Genomic DNA, 12,064 nt, shown 5'->3' with positions numbered 1-12,064 from the left:
GGGGAGTGAGTGGTAGTGATGGTTGAGTGAATTGCTAGTAGCCAATGACTTGATCAATTATGACTATGCAATAAAGCCTCTATAATCCAAAAGGTTTTGGAGAACTTTCAAGTTGGGGAACCAGACCTACTGGGCCCCAAACTACACATGTAGAGAAATTCCTTTGTGACCTTGTGCTATGTATCTCTTCATCTAGTTGTTGACTCGTGCCTTTTAATATACTTAATAAGTCAGTAGTCTAGCGAATAGTTCTGTGAGCCATTTGCTAGAATGCTAGCAAATTAATCAATCCCAAGGAGGATATAGCCAGTCATCCGAAACACAGGTGCCACCCTAGGTTTGAGATTGGCACCTGAAGCCAAAGGCCTTTGTGAAACTGAGCCCTTAACCCATGGAATCTGATGGCTATCTCCTAGTGGCAGAATTGAGTTGAATTGTAGGAGATCCACCTGGTGTTTGAGAATTGCCAGTTGGTTGGTGAGGAATCCTCTTCCCCACCCCCACCCCAAGCCATGTACACACACTAACATATTCACTGGGACTGGGTGTAAAAAACTTTTTGCGGACCCTCCCTGGTGGCACAAGGGGTTAAAGCGCAGAGCTATGAAGCTCTCCGCACTATGAAGCTAGCCTCAGCCACTGCTGCACAAGTTTGATCCCCAGCCCGGGAGCTGACACACATGGTGCAGCAGACCTCTCCTATCTCACCTGCCGCTCCCCTCAGCAGTGTATTTCAGTAGATTTGTTTGTTCTGCTCCCCACTTTGTCTCTGGTGAATCCTTTCAGCCCCCGCCCACCTCCCACCTTTGGCCTACACTCCAGTTTGTATGCATAAATAAATCTTTTAAAATTATTTTTTGCTTCTTTACTCTATTTCATATACAACGGCATTTGCTGTATTAAATTCAGGTTCAATTTCAGTGCTTTAGAGAGCTCTGCACAGCAGCTGTTCGTCCTCTTGTGACTTGTTCTGCCCTGTCATCAGTGTAAACATTTTCACTTACAGTTTATCCTACTCCTTTCCATTGAGCTGATGCTCCTAGTGTGTGTTGCGGCCATCTGTCTCTTGGTTGGTTTTTTAGCTTTGTTTTACAGCAGTTTAATTGTGAGCACCTGGAAGAAGTGAGCTCAGTGTCTTCACTCTCCCCTCACTTTCATTTTTTAAAGGTGAGCTTAGCTTAATGAAGAATTTTTGGTTGACAGATGTTTTCTAAAACCACTTTCAATATGTCATCTCTCTATCTTCTGTTCTCCACAGTTTTTGAAGAAAACTTGGCTGTTAATCTTTCTGAGAACCTCTGTGTCGTGACCAATCACTTGCCTATCCCTGCTTTCAAGATATTTTCTTTGCCTTTGACAGTTTGACTATAATGTGTCTTGATGAGCTTATACTCCATAAAGTTTGCTATATTTCTAGATGTGTGACTTTTTTTCTTTATTTAAATGAGTCCCCATGGGGCTCTAGTTAATACCAGAGACTTTTTTAAAGATTATTTATGTATACAAGAAGTGGGGTACAGGCCAGAGGTGTGGAGTGGGGGTGAAGAACAGCAAGATGTACAAAATCCACTGCTGAGGGGAACAGTGGGTAGGACAGGAGAGGTCTGCTGCGCCATGTGGGTCACCTCCCTGGCGGGGATGGAACTCATCATGCTGCAGTGGCTGCCAATAGCTTCATAGTGCTGTTTTAACCCCTTGCTCCACCAGGGAGGGACATGTGACTTATTTAAATTTTAAAATTTTGCTCATCATTTTTCTTCCCCTTCTTAGGCTCCCATAGGTGGGTGCTAGTACATTTGATTGTGTCCACATGTCTTTTGTGTTATTTCTCATGCTTTCTCTTCTTTTCTTTAGACTGGATCTTTCCAATTGACCTTTCTAAAAGTTCCCTAATTCTTCCTTCTGTCTGTTTACATCTGATGTTGAGCTTTTTTAGCTTTAAATTTTTATTTCAGCTACTGTACTTTTCAGCTCCGGAATTTCTACTGGTTCCTTTTGGTAATTTCTTCCTGTTTATTGATCATCCTTATTTGATGAGACATTATTCTCCTGGTTTCTTTTAGTTCTTTGCCCATGATTTCCCTTAGTGCTCTCAGCATATTAAAGACAGTTAAAGTCTTTGCCTGTTCAGTCCCAAGTCTGGGCTGGGCTTTCTCAGGGACAGATTCTTTTGCTCCCCCGCCTTTATTTTATTTTATTTTATTTTATTTTATTTTTTACTGTGAATAGGTTATACTTTCTTTGCATACTAATACTTATTTTTTTTTATTTTCAGAAACTGGATATGTTGAATATTACATCGTGGCATCTTGGGAATTTTATTTTTCCCTCTCCCCAAGCTTTGTGGTTGCTGATTATTGTGGGCTGTTGTTATATATAGTGACTTCTAAACTATCTTTGTAAAGTCTGTATTCTTTATTATGTATGTCCACTGAAATCTGCATTGCCATAGTTTAATGTTCAGCTGGTATTTTGACAAGTTACTTTAAATACTTGGAACCAATAAAAGAACAAAAAGAAGCAACACTCTGCCCATCTTTGCAGACTGGCTCTGTGCTGGGAGCTTGTTCAGTGCTTAGCCAGGCCAGTCTATAACTGTTAGTTTACACTTTCTACTTGCACAGAATCCGAAGGTCAGCCAGAGGTGAAAGCTATGGGTCTCTTCAGGCCTGTAAAGCATATGTATCCCACTCGGAGCATACTTGTAGCCTTTTCAATTCCTCTGCGTAGTGGGAACCTTTAACAAGCCTTTATTCACCCATGCACCTCCTTTCCCAGTCATTTGCTCCCAGATTTCTCATTCTCTTTATGGTTTGTTCTATGTATTGTCCTGGCCCCTGTGGCTAATATCTCAGCCTTTAAATGTTTTTGGGAAAAGCCTCTCCGCTCCTGGAAAGGATCTGGTCAGGCAAAACAAAAAGAGATCTTTGTGGCAAGACTTGAGTGAGCTGCCAGATAAGTCAAGACCCACAGACACTGTTCTTTGAGAAAAAATCCATAATGTTCCTTCTGGCAATCTTCCCCGGGTCAATTTGGGATATAGTAGATGGTGGCTGGCAAGTTAAAACACTACAGAATTCTCTTGCTGCATTGCAAGAGCTTCTACAACAACTTTCCCTGATTCTTAAAGTTTATTAGATTACAGAGTTCTGTGAAAGTTGATTCTATAGGCCTCTATTGAGGGCTTACTCTCTCATATGGAACCTACATTCTTCAAGATGCTACAGATAAATTTGATTTATCAGTTCTACTTCAGAATGTGCAGATAATTCTATGGGAGACTGTTGCATTGTAGTCATGGTTTCCAACTTTTGGGGAAAATTAATTTCCATCCTTTGACCTGAGCCTGATGAATTTAAAAAGAGAGAAGGGTCAGAAGAAAAGAGTCATGTACCCCTTCCTGACAGGGTCCCAGTGATTAAAAGTAAACGATAATTCCCTTAAAACAAAAATAGGGGTAAACATAACAGACTAACCTCCTGAGTTCCTTAATCGTGTTGCATCTGGTTGAAATAAAAATTATAACAGCATTTGATGTGGTGCTCAATGCATATAGAGGAAACTGTTAAGGCAATTATAGTTAAACACTTAAGAGGATTAAAGAACCTAAATGGGACTGAGGTACACTTAACTGGAATGTCTATGCCAGACTGCTAAATTAATATGTATATTTCAAAACCTAGAAAATTCATTAAGAAAATTATATAAAGTAATATACTCTGAAACATTTCCAAACTCTCAGTGTTTGTCTACGTGCATCGACAATCTTTCTAAACTGTTCCTTTTAAAAATTCCAGTAACATTATCACAAAATGGAACCTTTGTAAAAACACAGGCTGTGAGATTAAAGAATTTCAAAAGCTTGCAAAGCCAGAAGTTTAGCCTTTCTCTTTATAGATGCTTATGAAAATTAACATAAAAGCACATGCTTTAAATATAGAAAGTACTTAGCCCCATAAAGTTTGCAAGTGAGAAACAGGAACTGATTATTTCAACCTAACTGTTACTTTTCTTGCTATGTCCTAGGATAAGAAGACAGTGTGCTTTACTAGAAACAGAGCTATATGGTAAGACAGCATCTATTTCTAGTCCCTATTCTATCTTTTGTACCTACAGGGTCTTGAGAAAATAGCACCAGGTCTCAATTTCCTTGCCTACATTTCCCCACTGAGATCTTCGAGATTAGATCTGTCTTCTTTGCTTCTGTATCTGTAACAACCAGGACAGGGCCTGAACAAAAAGTGCTCAATAAATGAAGAACAAATGAGAATGAGGCGCTTCACTTCCCTCCCCTCTCCCCTCACCCCCCACTGTGGAAGTTTTGGTCACTCAAAAATATGTATGTGAGAGGAAAGGAACCACAGGTAAAAATTCTCAGATTCAAGAATCTGAAGCATTGATCACTTCCTGGTACTTTCTTTTTATTCAGGTTTAGGGGCCTATACTTTATATTAAAACATTGTATTCATTCTTTTGTAGAGATCCCTTTAAAACAGAGCTTGTGCAGAACTACTGGGAAAAGAAAAAGAAATGTGAATTATCTACCATTAAGCAAGTCAAAACCCTTCAACTAAACTTGTTTGAACTGTTTAGTAGCAAAATATCTATGTGGATCATCTTTTTCATGCACTCATCAAAGCCCAAACATACCACATTTTCATAGTGTCTACATTTAAAACCCCATCCATGTTGCGACACTGTCTCCCAGACACATAGAAGTCAGCGCATTATGTAAGCATACTTGCTCTTTAAGCCAGACTCTGAAGTAATCTGGAAATTACCAGTCCCCCAAATGAAGGAGTTAAGCCTCATTGTCGAAGTATTTGCACATCCAAAACATGATTCTACATACATTTTAATATACTTCATAAATTATAAAATATATTTTAAAATTATGTATTTAAACATATTTTAATTGTAAATATACTCATCTAGCAAACGTATAGAAACTTATGTGGGAAGGTACGCATCAGCTTAGGAGTGTAGGTCCTCTGGTGAGGAGGAGGAGTGAATGGAAAGGAATGGGGTTCAAATCCGCCATATTCATATCCTGTGACCACTTATAAATTCAATGGAATACTTTTCATGTACATATAAGAGCATGAGGTAGCTGTGTTTTTGAGTGACAAAAAAAGTATAGCCAAGCTTTATTTATTTATTTATTTTAAATGTTTAGTTATTTTTGCTTACAGAACTGGGGTACAGGCCACAGGTATGGGGGGTGAGAGGATTCACCAGAGACAGAGTGGGGAGCAGAATAGGAAGATCAATTGAAATACACTGCTGAGGGGAGCCGCGGGCAGGACAGCAGAAGTCTGCTGTCCTGGCTGGGGATCAATCTCCTGCTGCAGTGGCTTTGGAGAGCTTCATAGTGTAGAGCTTTAACCCGCTGCACCAAGATTTATTTTTTAAGTGAAAAATAAGTTTCAGATCTATATGTACCATGTGATTCTATCATATATATTTATAAGTATACAATATGTGTGTCTCATTATGTGCATAGTTAAAATTTTTAATTCTACACATGAAATTGCTCCATTTTCTATATCGTTCTGGTTATTAGTGGGTACCAAGTGTGTTCAAAGTTAATAACATAAAGAGCAATTTATTATTTTTTTAAAGATTTATTTATTTATGCATACAGGACTGGAGTACAGACCAGATGTGCAGTAGTCATGAGAGGATTCACCAGAGACAGAGCAGGGAGCAGAACTGGCAGATTGATGAAGCACACTGCTGAGGGGAGCAGTGGGTGGGTCAAAAGAGGTCTGACACAAAATGTGGGTCACCGTCCTGGCCAGTGGGAATGGAACTCATGCTTCAGTGGCTGCTATAGCTTCATAGTGCTGTGCTTTAACCCACTGCACCACCACAGAGGGCCCCGCAATTTATTATTTTTATTGTCATCATCATCACCATCATCATCATGTCATAATTCTATGAGTTGACTGGGCTCAGCTGGAGTATTTCCCATGGCATCTTTTAAGAAACTGAAGTTATAGTGCAACCAGATCTTTGAGTACCTGAAGGCGTGGCTGGGTCTGCAGCTCCTGATCCTGGATGATGGCTGTCGCCTGAGAGCTCACCTTCAACTTTTCATCAGAGGAACTAATTTGTCCAACATCAAACTGCAGCATTCTAGTTACATATTGCCATAAAAGAAATCACAATAATATTTAAAGTGGCTTAAATAACACCAAACATTTTTATCTTTTGTGATTCTATGGGCTGACTAGGCTCAGTTGAACATTTTCTGTCCCATGTGGTTTCGTTTGGGGAATAGCAGCCTGGAGGCTCAGCTGATGGAATATTCAGTGCAACTCAGTCACATGCTGGCATTCAGAGCGAGAATAATTCTGCTCCGCCTAATTAGTACATTTTCTTCAGCAACAGAATTAGAAAACAGACAAGAATCTCTATCTATACCATTCTGCCTTTTGCATTTGCTTTACATAAAAATATATCTAAGAGCCAAGGCCACAGTACTCTGTCTAGAATAACACCTTTCTCTTAAATGAATACATGGTCTTCTGACGTTTCTATGTACTTCCGTGTATTCAACCAGACCATTTAGAGTGGACATTTAAAATGAACTGATCTTCTCTGGACATAGTGACTAATAGGATAGTGATTCGGTATTAAAGGGGTTAAATCCTAGTGGATTGTTCATGTAGGAAGCAGGCCATTACAAAAGGAGGGAACATTGCCTGGAGTGTGTAGAGTACTACCCCAGAGTGGGTAGAACCTATAAGCAGCTACTCTAGGAGTCTTTTGGTTTATCAGACCCAAGACTGGGCCTCTCTTGAAAAGGTTCATCCCAAGAACAGCATCCTATAGAGGAAACAGCACAGGTAAATTGGGAGACAACAGCCCAGCTGTTAATTTTGGGCTCTGCTATTGCACTCAAAGAAGATTCTTAAAGACCCTATGTTGGGAGTGTCTTGATGCCCATCACTGGCCATCTTTTCCTTTCATGCTCTGCCCTCTCCTTCTGCGGTCATCTCATATATACCTATATCTTCAATTGCCTCTGCCCACGTATGCTACTTGTATTTCCCCCTCTAGTTCAGTCTCTGGTCTAAAAACTTTTTATAGTCTTAACATCCTCACGTGAGCATACAAAATTATGGAGAAATCAAGATGGCCCATCATATTCGATCCAAAAAGGGTCTGTGTTGGGTTGCCTATCCCAGGTGAACTCACTACCTATTACACAGGTGAGCAGGTGAAACTTATGGGGATCATACTGACACCTCTCTTTTCTATCTCCCACCCAAGTTCCAAATTTTTCATGAGTTCACCTTTTTGTCCATTCATGAATATACTTAGCCATCAAGTAGAGAGAGGAATCTACTGGTTCGAGGGGGAATAAGAAGAATTACACAATCATAGTCCTGGAGCAGGTGAGTCACTGCAATGAGAAAGGATAGCATCGATCAGGAAGCATCTTAGGTGCTGATGCAGGTTAAGTTGTTAGGTTTGGTGGTAGGAACATATAGGTGAACTCTTCTGTAAGAACATCTAATTTGCCAAAGAAACAATAAGCCAAAAAAGCAGTTTGAGAATATTGAGGTGTGAGAGAGTTGAAGGTTTATGTGGAGAATAGAGTTGTGCCACAGTGGTCTTAGATACTGAGAAAGTATATTAACTACGGAAGTGTGGAGAGATAAGTTGGGCTTGAGTACTGCTCCAAACTCTGCAAAAAGTTTCTTTTCTCCCTTATCTCCCTCCCTGCCTTGTTTCTTCTGTAAGGCTCCAGCCACCCTGGATTTTATCTTTTCCTAGAACAAGTTATGCTCACTCTTCCTTCAGAGTGTGTCGTTCCCTTGATTAACATCAAAAGATATCCATACACAAAGTTCTTTCAGGACTCAGCTGAAAAGTCACACCCACAGCAAATTTTTAGAGACAACAACAGATGGCATGACTCCAGGGCCATTTGCTTGAAGTCCAAATAAACGATGACCCTTGACGTTGTTGAATGTGATGGACTTGGATATCCATGATTGTCCTCTTTTTAAGTATTTTCTATCCCTTCTCCTTCTTTTATTTCCTTCATGGCATTCTTCACCTGTTGAAATTACATTGGTGATTGTTTATTTTATGTATATCCATGAAGGTAGAAACTTTTCTGACTTGTCGCCTAATCAACTTGACTGGCAAAGAGTAGTCACTCAATAACAAATGCTGTGTGAATCAGTTGTTATCCACCAGATGCACCAAAATAGAATGCAAACTATTCTTTTAAGTATTGAACACTATGTGTTCAGCAGTTCTTAAGCTGTAGTAGACACCAGAATCCACCAGGGAATTTGTTCAAAATACAGAGTCCCAAGCTTAAAATCCCAAGGAATGTATTCAGGGAGACTAGGGTAGCATGCTCTCAGAAATTGAAATTTTACAAAGTCCCTGATGATTCTAGTAGAGATGGCCTGTAGTTAATGCTTAGAGCAACACATACCTTTAAAAATGGTGTTTTCTTAGGAGAAACTGATTCTATACCATTGATCTGTAATGGATCGTGCAGAGTTCTATTGTATCTTTAGTTTGACTGCTGGGGCAATTATCAGGAGTTACAGTGTTCAACTAGGACCCCAGATAGCTTTTCTAGACAAGATCTTATCTAACCTAACTTTTGGCAAACTATTGGGAACCATTGGACCCAATGTTTATTTTTGAGCTTTCCCCCCCAGCATTTCTAGCTATTTGTAAAGATTGTAAGGGATTTCTTCCCCTATTCTGGGACTGAAAGGTCATTCAATTAAATGGAATGGATATATTGACAGTCTTTCTTCAGGACTCCATCAGACAGACAATCCTACCTTAAAAAAATGGTTAAGAATTTCTTGTGTGTAATGAATTTGTATGCACATTCTTTTATGCTACTGCACTTCAAGTATTTCCTGAGGTAGTCAAAATTTTCAGTTCATGTCTAAGACATACCTCTTTTTCTAAGATTTGTGTGTGTATGTGTATGTGTGTGCATACAGAACTAAGGTACAGGCTAGAGGTGCAGGGGCAGTGAGAGGCTTCACCAGGGACAGAGTGTGGAGTAGAACAGGCAAAATGATGAAATACACTGCTGAGGGGAGTAATGGGCCAGGATGGAACTTGTGCTGCAGTAGCTGAGGCTAGCTTCATAGTGCTGCACTTTAACCTGTTGCATCACCAGGGAGGGCCCAACACACTCCTCTTTTTGAAGACTGAAAGAGGCAAGGAGGGAAGGGAACTGGCATTTCCTGAAAAGCTCTGCTAGGTGCCCAACACTGTTATTCTAAAAATGAGTAAGGGGTCTCCCTGATAGCACAAGGGGTTAAGTCTCAGCATTATGAAGCTATCTGCATCACAAATTCAATCCCTAGCTAGGAAGCTAACTCTTCCCCACTCTGTCTCTGGTGAATTCTCTTACCACCCTGCCCCTTTGACCTTCACACCAGCTCTTGTGTGCATAAATAAATAAATCTTCTAAAATTGAGGAAGGCTGAGTGTCAGAGCAGTTAAATATCATTCCCAGGGCACACAGTTAATAAAAGTTGGAAGATTATCTGCTTCCAATGACCATGGTCTCACAGGGACCTCCTTTTAGATGGTGGCTATGCAAGGTTGAGGAACAGATGAGTTTATGCTCTGGGACCTGTGCTGGGTGGCACAGGTAAATAGAGCCTTTGCACGAATGTTTATCACCTTGCAATGGAAGATTTCTGACAGGTACACAGAATTGGTGCTCATGTGGGACATTGGGGTGAATATGGGGGTTTGAGCCTGCAGACCCCACACATGTGTGCTGCCCATGCACTGCTGTAGTCTTTTGGGACTGGAGTTGGTGGACTAGGAAGCTGCCATTGTCCCTCTGTGCTCTTTTCTCGTGACGGCTAAAGATGCAGCATTTTGGATGCTGCAAAATGAGTCGGAGTTCCTCACCCACCAGCCGATTCCTTCTAGCTCCTCCATATAGATTGCACTCTAGCCACATCAGAGTTTCCCGGATGTGTACCCTACACTCTCAATACTGGGACCGTTTCATTTACATGCTTTTGCACAGTCGCTAATGTCCGTATATGACTACCAATTCCCCTCAAAATCCTACTTCTCCTGTACAATTTAAAGCAAAGGTGACCTCTTCTCTGATGATTTTGTCTGGCATTAACTCGTGGACAAGGTAATGCCTGAGAAGGGCATGCCAGAAGAATGAGGCCATTAGCCAGTAGTGAAGGTTTGATATCCTCAATGCATAAAAAACAATAAACATTAGAAAAGCTGGCTGATTGCATCAGTAATTAGGGAACTAAAGGTGAACATCATAAAACCCTACCCTTCATGATGTAAAAATAAACTGTTATATTATATAAAAAAAACCCTATCCTCCATAGCCATCAGTTAGGAAGATATTTTAAATTCTCTAAATGTCAAAGTTCTTTGTTGTTTAGTTTCGTTGCTAGGAGTATGATATATAAAGGATTTTTCACACACTGCTGGTACAAACATTTGGGGGGGTACAATATTACAATTTTAAATGATATTACAATTTTAAAACATGTATTGCAAATTCAAGGACAAGATCTAAAACTGGAAACTCATTGTGCATACACACACACACACACACACATTAAAATTAATCCAAGTTTTTAAAAAGATGAAGTACATGTACACAATGGAATATTATTCTGCAACTAAAAAAATAAACACATGCCTTTTGCAGCAACGTGGATGTAGCTGGAAGGGATCATGCTTAGTGAAATAAGCCAGAAAGAAAAGGAAAAATACCGGATGGTTTCACTCATAGCAGGAGTATAACGTAAAAGGCCAGAAAATAATAACAATGAACAGCTATATACCAGAGACATTTTATGGGGGTGGAGTGGGGAATGGGATCAAAAACAGTGAAGGGAGGGAAATGCACTGAACTATCGTGATGGCCCATGGGTGATTTGGTGATGGGAAGCCCACAGGGATTACAACTGAGATGAAAAAATGCACAAAATGATGTAAAAATAAACTATATAAAAAAAGGAATGAGGAATTGAAACTAAAAAAAAAAAATCCAAGTTCACTTTCAAATAATACTATACCTCTTAAAGTCTTTTGTACCAGAATATTCCCACTTTATCCATGCCATTCCTTGCATCTTTTCTGTAATGCACTTAACATGTCCATAGGTTGTAGTCCCCAAATACTTTATTGCTATTAATAGTTCAAGCACTTTTATCTGTTACATTAATATCAAAAAAAGAATATATTTTATTTTAGCTTAATTAATTCTTCTCTGGCATGCTCTCTTTCTTTATGCGGATCAGAGTTTCTGACCTATATCATTTTCTTTCCCTCTTGTCAATTACAGTTCATATTTTCCTACTGTATCAGCCCTGATACTGGTTCTAGTGGTGGTTTTGACTTATGGCTTTTGTGCCGTTGAGCTCTGCTCCGCCAGATGCATCTGCTGTCTTTCCAAATGTGGGGGGTATTTGTTTGCCCTGTCATGTCAAATGTGTGACGAATCTAAAAAGAGTTGTTGATATTCAGTTTGTTCAATTTTTTTATTGTTGTGAGGACTAAATAGACAATTTCTAAGTGCCTGACATGCTGGACTGGAACTCCAACAATATAAATTTTGACTTCTACTAATAATTACCGAAGTAATTTGACTTGGCTATCCTTAGGATTCTACAACAGACACAATGCAGTTTTGATAATCAGGATGCCACATTACAGGCTCGAATGTTGGGTATCAATGTATGTATGGTGAGAAATTATCCCAACAAGAATCACCTCTGCAAACTCTGTTCTGTTGTGATGTCAATCAAGTGCTACTAAATCAGGTTTCTATTTCCTCCATCAAGAGGACATTTAAGTAATTGTTAGGACATAATGCAGGGTATCCTCACTTCTGACAACCCCACACATTTATAAAGTGGACAGGCTCAAACATGCTGTGAGTTGTCACACACTTCCCTCAAAGTGAACTTGGGATGTCTTTTCCAAAATGGCTCCTGAAACAGGGAGTGATAGAAAACGCAGACTGTTGGCTATTTTTGCAAGTCCTTACGTGGCTGATTCACGTCAACGC

Source organism: Condylura cristata, unplaced genomic scaffold (genome assembly GCF_000260355.1).
Source record: "Condylura cristata isolate star-nosed mole 26May11 unplaced genomic scaffold, ConCri1.0 scaffold00019, whole genome shotgun sequence".
NCBI lineage: Eukaryota > Metazoa > Chordata > Mammalia > Eulipotyphla > Talpidae > Condylura > Condylura cristata.
Note: the sequence above shows the minus strand (reverse complement) of the source record.